Source organism: Aegilops tauschii, chromosome 1, assembly GCF_002575655.3.
Source record: "Aegilops tauschii subsp. strangulata cultivar AL8/78 chromosome 1, Aet v6.0, whole genome shotgun sequence".
Taxonomy (NCBI): Eukaryota; Viridiplantae; Streptophyta; class Magnoliopsida; order Poales; family Poaceae; genus Aegilops; species Aegilops tauschii.
In genome coordinates, this window is record NC_053035.3 from 131,587,936 (window position 1) to 131,599,526 (window position 11,591).

General features: G+C 39.7%; 1 long non-coding RNA gene across 1 annotated transcript; it reads right to left on the reverse strand.

The window, feature by feature from the left end:
• Nucleotides 1-1,907: 1,907 nt before the first annotated feature.
• Nucleotides 1,908-4,775, reverse strand: LOC120974036 (uncharacterized). The gene is made up of 2 exons (XR_005769647.3): nt 4,321-4,775; nt 1,908-2,644 (listed from the first exon to the last, which is right to left on the reverse strand). It is a non-coding gene; the product is annotated as an uncharacterized lncRNA (long non-coding RNA).
• Between the last annotated feature and the right edge of the window lie 6,816 nt (nt 4,776-11,591).

The window sequence follows — 11,591 nt, forward strand, 5'->3', positions numbered from 1 at the left end:
GAATTTTTGGATTTACATAAGTATGGTCATTGGTCAGATTATTACAGACTGTTCTGTTTTTGACAGATTCTGTTTTCAATGCATAGTTTGCTTGTTTTATAGATTCTAGGGCTTATATTGGTCAGTATTAATTGTAGAAATTGTAAGGTACAGTAGGCATTGTGTGGTAACAATTATGAATCTTGTCTTGACAGTACCAAAGTGAATGATTTACTCTTTATCATACTAACCTATCTCACGAAGTTCCGTTAAGTTCTGTGTGATTGAAGTTTTCTAGTTTTGGGTGAGATATTGATATGAGGAGAATAAGGAGTGGCAAGACCCTAATCTTGGGGATGCCCAAGGCACCCCAAGGAAATATTGAAGGAATACCCAAGTGTCCAAGCTTAGGGATGCCCCAGAAGGCATCCCCTTTTTCGTCTCCAATATTAACGGTTACCTCACTTGCATCTATATTTTTATTCGTCACATGATATGAGTTTTTCTTTGAGTGTCATTTTGTTTTATTAGGATTTTCTTGATGTTATTTAGAGTAATGTTTTGAATATTTCATTTCACTAAAAATGTCAAGTATAGCGTTTACCTTGCTTATTTTACAAGTCTACAAGTTGCTATTTGAAAACAGAAAGTTTTCTATCATTGTCTGAATTCTTCAGAAAAGTAAGGACGTGATAAAATCTTGAATTTTTTACACAATAAGCTACAACAAATTTTCTACAGTGTGGGAATTTTCCAGAATTTTTGGAGTTAGAGAAGTATGAATATTCTTGCATCCTCTACAGACTGTCCTATTTAGACATATTGCTATTATGTTTGCATTGTTTACATATGTTTGCTTGTTTAATGATTCGATTTGAGGATAGGAGTATTAAATATGCAGAGGCATTTAGTGCAATGTTAAATAATAATTTTAGTGATTTTCTACAGTAGAGAATGATAAGGTTTGCATTGATTTATACTAACTTATCTCACGAGTTCCTGTTGAGTTTTGTGTGGATGAAGTATTTAAGATTTAGGAAAACCGTGATATGAGAGGAATTAAGGAGACACAAAATCTCAATCTTGGGGATGCCCAAGGCATCGCAATATAATATTTCAAGAAGTCTCAAGCATCTAAGCTTGGGGATGCCCCGGTAGGCATCCCACCTTTCTTCTTCAACAACTATCGGTTAGTTTTGGTTGAACCTAAGTTTTTTAATTGTTCACATGATATGTGATATTCTTGGAGTGTATTTTTATATTTGTTTGATGTTTGAATAAAACACTTATATCTGAAAAAAAATGTGAGAGAGTCCTAATATAGCTACTTAATTATTTAACTACTCATTGATCTTCACTTATATCTTTTTGGAGTAGTTTGTCATTTACTCTTGTGCTTCACTTATACCCTATGAGTAAATTGTTTAATGAATTGAATATCATGAAGTTGAAATAATATGTGCTTCATATGATGGTATCATGCCTAGTAGTAGCTTCACATTTGGTTTAGAAAGCAAAATCTATTGAGGCTTGACAATCACAATATTGGTCATACAAGCAATTCATTAATGATTAGTATAAGGAATAGAATATTCACATATAAATATATTGTCTTGAAAATCTTTTATGATTGTGAATACCCATTAATTATTTTGAAACTTGAGAAAATTAGTTGAAGTTGGACAAGGAAGACAACGTAATGAGTTGGTTGTGTATATTTGTATAGAAGTTATATTGTTATGGATCCTCCAACATGTGGTGCTTGTTTAGAATCTTTGCTAGCCAAAAAATCGTACGAAGTAGAGATACTACTTGTGCATCCAAAAATGCTTAAAACCAGTTTCTTGCCATGAGTGTCCCCCATATCTACCTATGGATTGCATAAGATCCTTCAAGTAAGTTGTCATCGGTGCAAAAAGCAATAAAAATTGCTCCTAAAATATGTATGATCTTTTATTGCAAGGGAAAATAAGCGTTGTATTCGCTCCGTCCGAGAAAACTTGTCACCAGTGTAGTGTACTGCTAATTTTGCAAAACACCCTCGTAGCTTTAAATCTATTACAAACAGGTGGCCGTCTCCTTCCTCCTTCTTCTGCCCGTCGCCCGTGCGCGTCGCTAGGGTCAGTCGTCGCCCAGGGCTTGCTCCTCCGCCTTCCAGGACATGCGTTACCCAATTGATTACTCCACCGCCGCCCCAGGATATGCTCCTCCGCCGCCAGGTCCTGCGCCGCCCAATTGCTTGCGCCACCGCCGCCCAATTGCTTCCTCCACCGTCGCCTAGGACGTGCTCCTCTGCTACCCAGGACCTGTGCTATCACCGCCAGCCCTGCACTGCCGATATCCCCTCCCGCCACCCATGACCTGCACCGTTGCCGCCCAGGACCTGCCCGCGTCGGGGTCTCGAGCGCCTGGACTGCGAGCTCCCGCTGCGCCTGGACCTCGAGCTCCTTCAAGCTCTCTCGCGGGCCTAGAAGTCAAGCTCGAGCTCCATTTGCTGCTCCTCTAGAACTTGCTGCCGTTCGGAGCTCCCCTGCTCGTGCTGCCGTTCGGAGCTCCCCTACTCGTGTGCTGTCACCGGAGGTCCCCTTCTCGTGCTGCCGCTGGTGAGAACAAGTACATGGCTCCTTACTTGTTCATCTCCAGTACCTTGCTCCCAGTAACACCTCTGCAAGCACCACGAGAAGAAGTACAGGGCTGCCGGTGAGAAAATGTGCAAAGTAAAATTGACGAATTCAGTTAACTATTAATTTGGAAAAAAATCAGTGTATGTGCTGAGTAATTGAAGTGTTCAGTGATCAAAATTATTGGCTAAGCAGAAGTTAAATGTGAGTAGTTTGATGTTGATCCTCCTCCTACATTACAAGTTCATGTGAATAGTTAGATGTTGGAAAGAATATTCAGTTAACTGTTAATTTGGAAAAATTCAGTTAAATGTGAGTAGTTTGATATAGATCCTCCTCCTACGTTCCATGTTCAGGTCATTCCATGAACATGCAAATTATTGGCCGACAGAATTTGCAAAAAAGAGGCAGTTATCTAATTTTTGCCCAGCATAATCTGCAAAATTTAGTTAACTCTTTAGCGAAGGCTTAAGATACAACCTGAAGAGTTTGGCCACGACAATATGCAAAATTCAGTTAACTCTTTAGCTAATGTTAATTCAGTTAACTTTTGGCCATGACAACCAGAAGCAATACACAAGGCTTAAGATACCCGAAGAAAACAACGACATTCTTACGTACTTTAGGTACCACTATGTTTAGTCATAGCTCTTCTATTTTACTCTTTTCTTACCTGAGCAGTGGCATATGGCATTGCAGAATACTCCTATATTTAGTAGAAAACTGTTCTCTCGATTGAAACAATTGGCTGAACGGTTGCATAGTTAGTTGAAAGCATTTTATTCACATAATCCTAAATTTTCTAGACAAGAGATAACCTTGATTATCAGAAGAAGAAAATAACCTTGATTTAGGGCAGAGGAAGGTACTGTTGCTATCAATTCACAATAACCCGTGTTTGTTTTGCTGCTAACCTTAGCTTAGCTTAACTGAATCTGGAAAGATTGGCAAAGTGTTCCTCCTAACAGATTTTGGCCGACCTATTTCTGCATCTGTCTTTATGCTGAGCTTGAGTGTGAGCAGCAGCACAGCCAAGTGCTCAACAAAATGTTGTTTACATAAAAACAAGGGAGATTAGTGTACTCATGCTACCAAAGTGAAGGCAGTTTTTTTGCGTTCTCTTAGATGGAGACGAGCAAGTGCTGTTGGACTTATCTGGAATGTGAATGTGGCAAAAACTAACCACTGGACATTCTACTAGAATGGAGTATGCATGGTTTCAAAAAAAAGAACATATGAACTGTATGCAAAGCGTTATGACTGAAATTGGAAAATCAGTTAGCAAAGTGTACAAATATTACTACAAGCACAAGCAGTACAAATATTAATAGAATTTGCTCTGAATTTTGATAGTAAGAATAAGAATTTTCTCTGAAAATCTATTGTATACACTCTCTACAATACAGTGTCCAGAATCATTGAAATAATTCAGATAAACAAAGCACTGTCTATTTGTTCTGAATTTTAGACATAGTGGTGATCATACTTATTCTGTTCAAATTGGAATATTGGCTAAAATAAACTCTTAATTTTAATTAATTTGAATAATTTGATTACCATGGAAACCTAGCCTTTGGCATCTCTCATCCTTTGGTGACAACCACTGCTCTAAATGCTTCAACTGAAGGCTCTGACTGAAACCCAGCCAAAGGAGAAGGAAAGTCTGTACAGATTCAGTCTGTACCTCGACGCCACATCAGGTGGGAGAGGAACAACTTACCAAGACATAGTCCACTGAAGAAGCCTTGCCGGCGAATGCAATCCCCCTCCTCCTCCTTCGTGGACAGGCGCATGGCCAAGGCGGCGAACGACATGTAGGCCCACGATGCAGCGGCCCACTCGCACCTGAGGTCGCGCAGGCACATCGAGTCACTGCTGCCGGTCCTCGCGCCTCCTCTAGTGGCGGGGGCGACGACGAGGACGTGTCGTTGCCGCACGTGAGCAGGAGGCATGGTGGGAGGAGAAGAAATGATTTTTGTGGTGAAAGAGGGGAGATTCGGGAGGGAGGCAAGGGGGCAGGGGAGCTGTGCGAGGCAGGAGGGAGCGGCGGAGGAGGACCCGTGGGAGAGTAGGGGAGTAGCGCGGCGAGCTGAACAAGAAGCTCCGGCATCCATGCACCTATGTCGGAGCGGCGGGTTGTGTCGATTGGAGATGACGAGGAATGCGAGTTGTGTCAGGGAGTTTGGGAGGGGTTTTCTGAAAAAACACCGCGAGGACAAGTTTTCTCGGATGGAGGGAGTACAAACTTGTGATGGTAAAGAGATAAAAACGATGTACTGCATAATAAAGGTTGCTATCACAAGGGGCAATATAACGTGACATTCCTTTGCATTAAGGACTTGCACATCCAAAAATAAAAAAGCGCATGACAACCTCCGCTTCCCTCTGCGAAGGGCCTATCTTTTACTTTATGTATTTAATTTATGCAAGAGTCAATAGTATGCATTCTCATTTCAACCTCAATTATTCTTTAATTGGAAAGGATCATGTGGTGGGGAAATATCTTGGCACATATGACCATTCAAATATATTTGATCATGAATTATTATTGTTGACAATTATTTTATGATAAATGAGTTGGGAGGCAAAACATTAAGCCCCTATCTTTCTCTGTGTTTGATGGATGCCATTTGTTCTAAAAATATGCTTTGAGTACTAGCAATCATAGAAGACTATGATAATTGAGTATGTGGAGCTCTGTTGGTGCAATATTAGGCCCCCTATCTTTTGGAGTTTGTTGACATAAACAGTACGGGACTTATGTGTTTGCTAGTGCACATAGAGTAATAGGTCCCTGAGATCATGAGGAGTTTGATGTAAACGGCAAAGATAATCTCCCTGCATTGCAGCGAAGGTTATCATCGAAGATGATGTTAACAAGAGTGACCCCTCAAAAATTGCTGAAGTGAAGCAATTGGTTCGGTGTCAGTCCGAGGAAAATGACTGCGTCCGAGGAGATTGAAGACAAAGTGAAGATGTAGCATTTATTTCGTTGTTCTTCTTCTCTTTATTGAGATATAGGACCACTGATGTCTACTACGCAACCTTCTTCTTGTAGACGTTGTTGGGCCTCCAAGTGCAGAGGTTTGTAGGACAGTAGCAAATTTCCCTCAAGTGGATGACCTAAGGTTTATCAATCCATGGGAGGCATAAGATGAAGATAGTCTCTCTCAAGCAACCCTGCAACCAAATAACAAAGAGTCTCTTGTGTCCCCAACACACCCAATACAATGGTAAATTGTATAGGTGCTCTAGTTCGGCGAAGAGATGGTGATACAAGTGCAATATGGATGGTAGATATAGGTTTTTGTAATCTGAAAATATAAAAACAGCAAGGTAACAAGTAATAAAAGTGAGCGTAAACGGTATTGCAATGCTAGGAAACAAGGCCTAGGGTTCATACTTTCACTAGTGCAAGTTCTCTCAACAATAATAACATAATTGGATCATATAGCTATCCCTCAACATGCAACAAAGAGTCACTCCAAAGTCACTAATAGCGGAGAACAAACGAAGAGATTATGGTAGGGTACGAAACCACCTCAAAGTTATTCTTTCCGATCAATCCATTGGGCTATTCCTATAAGTGTCACAAACAGCCCTAGAGTTCGTAGTAAAATAACACCTTAAGACACACATGAACCAAAACCCTAATGTCACCTAGATACTCCAATGTCACCTCAAGTATCCGTGGGTATGATTATACGATATGCATCACACAATCTCAGATTCATCTATTCAACCAACACATAGAACCTCAAAGAGTGCCCCAAAGTTTCTACCGGAAAGTCAAGACAAAAACGTGTGCCAACCCCTATGCATAGGTTCATGGGCGGAACCCGCAAGTTGATCACCAAAACATACATCAAGTGAATCACGTGATATCCCATTGTCACCACAGATACGTACGGCAAGACATACATCAAGTGTTCTCAAATCCTTAAAGACTCAATCCGATAAGATAACTTCAAAGGGAAAACTCAATCCATTACAAGAGAGTAGAGGGGGAGAAGCATCATAAGATCCAACTATAATAGCAAAGCTCGCGGTACATCAAGATCGTGCCAAATCAAGAACACGAGAGAGAGAGAGAGAGATCAAACACATAGCTACTGGTACATACCCTCAGCCCCGAGGGTGAACTACTCCCTCCTCATCATGGAGAGCGCCGGGATGATGAAGATGGCCACCGGTGAGGGTTCCCCCCTCCGGCAGGGTGCCGGAACAGTGTCTCGATGGGTTTTTGGTGGCTACAGAGGCTTGCGGCGGCGGAACTCCCGATCTATTCTGTTCCCCGAAGGTTTTAGGGTATATTGGTATATATAGGAGGAAGAAATACCTCAGGGGAGCCACGAGGGGCCCACGAGGGTGGAGGGCACGCCCCCCTGCCTCGTGCCTTCCTCGTTGCTTTCTTGACGTGGACTCCAAGTCCCCCGGATTGCTTTCTTTCCAAAAATAATTTCTCCAGAAGATTTCATTCCGTTTCGACTCCGTTTGATATTCCTTTTCTTCGAAACTCTGAAACAAGGGAAAAACAGGAACTGGCACTGGGCTCTGGGTCAATAGGTTAGTCCCAAAAATAATATAAAAGTGTTTAATAAAGCCCATAAGCATCCAAAACAGATAATATAATAGCATGGAACAATCAAAAATTATAGATACGTTGGAGACGTATCAGCATCCCCAAGCTTAATTCCTGCTCGTCCTCGAGTAGGTAAATGATAAAAACAGAATTTATGATGTGGAATGCTACCTAACATATTTATCAATGTAATCTTCTTTATTGTGGCAAGAATATTCAGATTCATAAGATTCAAGACAAAAGTTTAATATTGACATAAAAATAATAATACTTCAAGCATACTAACTAAGCAATCATGTCTTCTCAAAATAACATGGCCAAAGAAAGTTCATCCCTACAAAATCATATAGTTTGGTCATGCTCCATTTTCGTCACACAAGAATGCTCTCATCATGCACAACCCCGATGACAAGCCAAGCAGTTGTTTCATACTTTAGTAATCTTAAACTTTTTCAACCTTCACGCAATACATGAGCGTGAGCCATGGATATAGCACTATGGGTGGAACAGAATATAATGACGGGGGCTATGTGGAGAAGACAAAAAAGGAGAAAGTCTCACATCAACGAGGCTAATCAATGAGCTATGGAGATGCCCATCGATTGATGTTAATGCAAGGAGTAGGGATTGCCATGCAACGGATGCACTAGAGCTATAGATATATGAAAGCTCAACAAAAGAAACTAAGTGGGTGTGCATCCAACTTGATTGCTCACGAAGACCTAAGGCACTTGAGGAGGCCCATTGTTGGAATATACAAGCCAAGTTCTATGATGAAAAATTCCCACTAGTATATGAAAGTGACAAAACAAGAGACTCTCTATCATGAAGATTATGGTGCTACTTTGAAGCACAAGTGTGGTAAAAGGATAGTAACATTGTCCCTTCTCTCTTTTTCTCTCATTTTTTTTGGGCCTTCTTTTTTTTATGGCCTTTCTCTCTTTTTTTTATTCCTCACTTGGGACAATGCTCTAGAAAATGATGATCATCACACTTCTATTTATTTACAACTCAATGATTACAACTCGATACTAGAACAAAGTATGACTCTATATGAATGCCTCCGGCGGTGTACCGGGATATGCAATGAACCAAGAGTGACATGTATGAAAGAATTATGAATGGTGGCTTTGCCACAAATACTATGTCAACTACATGATTATGCAAAGCAATATGACAATAATGAACGTGTCATGATAAACGGAACGGTGGAAAGTTGCATGGCAATATATCTCGGAATGGCTACGGAAATGCCATAATAGGTATGTATGGTGGCTGTTTTGAGGAAGATATAAGGAGGTTTATGTGTGAAAGAGCTTATCATATCATGGGGTTTGGATGCACCGGCGAAGTTTGCACCAACTCTCAATGTGAGAAAGGGCAATGCACGGTACCGAAGAGGCTAGCAATGATGGAAAGGTGAGAGTGCGTATAATCCATGGACTCAACATTAGTCATAAAGAACTCACATACTTATTGTAAAAATCTACAAGTCATCAAAAACCAAGCACTACGCGCATGCTCCTAGGGGGGTAGACTGGTAGGAAAAGACCATCGCTCGTCCCCGACCGCCACTCATAAGGAGGACAATCAAAGAACACCTCATGTTTCAAATTTGTTACATAACGTTTACCATACGTGCATGCTACGGGACTTGCAAACTTCAACACAAGTATTTCTCAAATTCACAACTACTCAACTAGCACGACTTTAATATCACTACCTCCATGTCTCAAAACAATCATCAAGCATCAAACTTCTCTTAGTATTCAATGCACTTATATGAAAGTTTTTATTATACCCATCTTGGATGCCCATCATATTAGGACTAGTTTCATAACCAAAGCAAACTACCATGTTGTTCTAAAGACTCTCAAAATAATATAAGTGAAGCATGAGATTTCATCTATTTCTACAAAATAAAACCACCACCGTGCTCTAAAAGGACATAAGTGAAGCACTAGAGCAAATGACAAACTACTCCGAAAGATATAAGTGAAGATCAATGAGTAGTTGAATAATTATGCAACTATATGAAGACTCTCTAACATTTAAGAATTTCAGATCTTGATACTTTATTCAAACAGCAAGCAAAACAAAATAAAATGACATGACGCTCCAAGCAAAACACATATCATGTGGTGAATAAAAATATAGCTCCAAGTAAAGTTACCGATGAACGAAGACGAAAGAGGGGATGCCATCTGAGGCATCCCCAAGCTTAGGCTCTTGGTTATCCTTGAATATTACCTTGGGGTGCCTTGGGCATCCCCAAGCTTAGGCTCTTTCCACTCCTTATTCCGTAGTCCATCGAATCTTTACCCAAAACTTGAAAACTTCACAACACAAAACTTAACAGAAAATCTTGTGAGCTCCGTTAGCGAAAGAAAACAAAACACCACTTCAAGTTACTGTAATGAACTCATTCTTTATTTATATTGGTGTTAAACCTACTGTATTTCAACTTATCTACGGTTTATAAACTATTTTACTAGCCATAGATTCATCAAAATAAGCAAGCAACACAATGAAAACAGAATCTGTCAATAACAGAACAGTCTGTAGTAATCTGTATCAAACGTATACTTCTGGAACTCAAAAAATTCTACCAAAATAGGAAGTCCTAGATAATTTTATTATTGATCTGCTGCAATTGGAATCAGTATTTTATCACGTTCTGGGGATTTTTAACAATTGTTTTCGTGAACAGAAAGTTTCTGGAATTTTCAGCAGGATCAAATAACTATCATCCAAGAAGATCCTACAGGTCTTACTTGGCACAAACACTAATTAAAACATAAAAACAAATCTAACCAGAGGTTAGATGATTTATTTATTACTAAACAGAACCAAAAATCAAGAAACTGAAATAAAATTGGGTTGCCTCCCAACAAGCGCTAATGTTTAACGCCCCTAGCTAGGCATGATGATTTCAATGGTGCTCGCATAAAAGATAAGAATTGAAACATAAAGAGAGCATCATGAAGAATGTGACTAGCACATTTAAGTGTGACCCACTTCCTATGCATAGGGATTTTGTGAGCAAACAACTTATGGGAACAAGAATCAACTTGCATAGGAAGGTAAAACAAGCATAACTTCAAGATTTTAAGCACATAGAGAGGAAACTTGATATTATTGCAATATGTAGAAGCATATGATCCTCTCTCATAATAATTTTCAGTAGCATCATGAATGAATTCAACAATATAACCAGAACCTAAAGCATTCTTTTCATGATCTACAAGCATAGAAATTTTACTACTCTCCACATAAGCAAATTTATTCTCATGAATAGTGGTGGGAGCAAACTCAACAAAATAACTATCATGTGATGCATAATCCAATTGGAAATTAAAATCATGATGACAAGTTTCATGGTTATCTTTATTCTTTATAGCATATGTGTCATCACAATAATCATGATAAATAGGAGGCATGCTTTCATCATAATAAATTTGCTCATCAAAACTTGGGGGACTAAAAATATCATCTTCATCAAACATAGCATCCCCAAGCTTGTGGCTTTGCATATCATTAGCATCATGGATATTCAAGGAATTCATACTAACAACATTGCAATCATGCTCATCATTCAAATATTTTATGCCAAGCATTCTATGTAATTCTTCTTCTAACACTTTGGCACAATTTTCCTTTCCATCATACTCACGAAAGATATTAAAAAGATGAAGCGTATGAGGCAAACTCAATTCAATTTTTTTGTAGTTTTATTTTATAGACTAAACTAGTGATAAAACAAGAAACTAAAAGATTCGATTGCAAGATCTAAAGATATACCTTCAAGCACTCACCTCCCCGGCAACAGCGCAAGAAAAGAGCTTAGTTGACGGGGTGTGAGTGCCGCTTACCTAGCCTCCCCGACAACGGCGCCAGAAAAGAGCTTGATGTCTACTACGCAACCTTCTTCTTGTAGACGTTGTTGGGCCTCCAAGTGCAGAGGTTCGTAGGACAGTAGCGAATTTCCCTCAAGTGGATGACCTAAGGTTTATCAATCCGTGGGAGGCGTAGGATGAACATGGTCTCTCTCAAGCAACCCTGCAACCAAATAACAAAGAGTCTCTTGTGTACCCAACACACCCAATACAATGGTAAATTGTATAGGTGCACTAGTTCGGCGAAGAGATGGTGATACAAGTGCAATATGGATGGTAGATATAGGTTTTTGTAATCTGAAAATATAAAAACAGCAAGGTAACAAGTAATAAAAGTGAGCGTAAACGGTATTGCAATGCTAGGAAACAAGGCCTAGGGTTCATACTTTCACTAGTGCAAGTTCTCTCAACAATAATAACATAATTGGATCATATAGCTATCCCTCAACATGCAACAAAGAGTCACTCCAAAGTCACTAATAGCGGAGAACAAACGAAGAGATTATGGTAGGG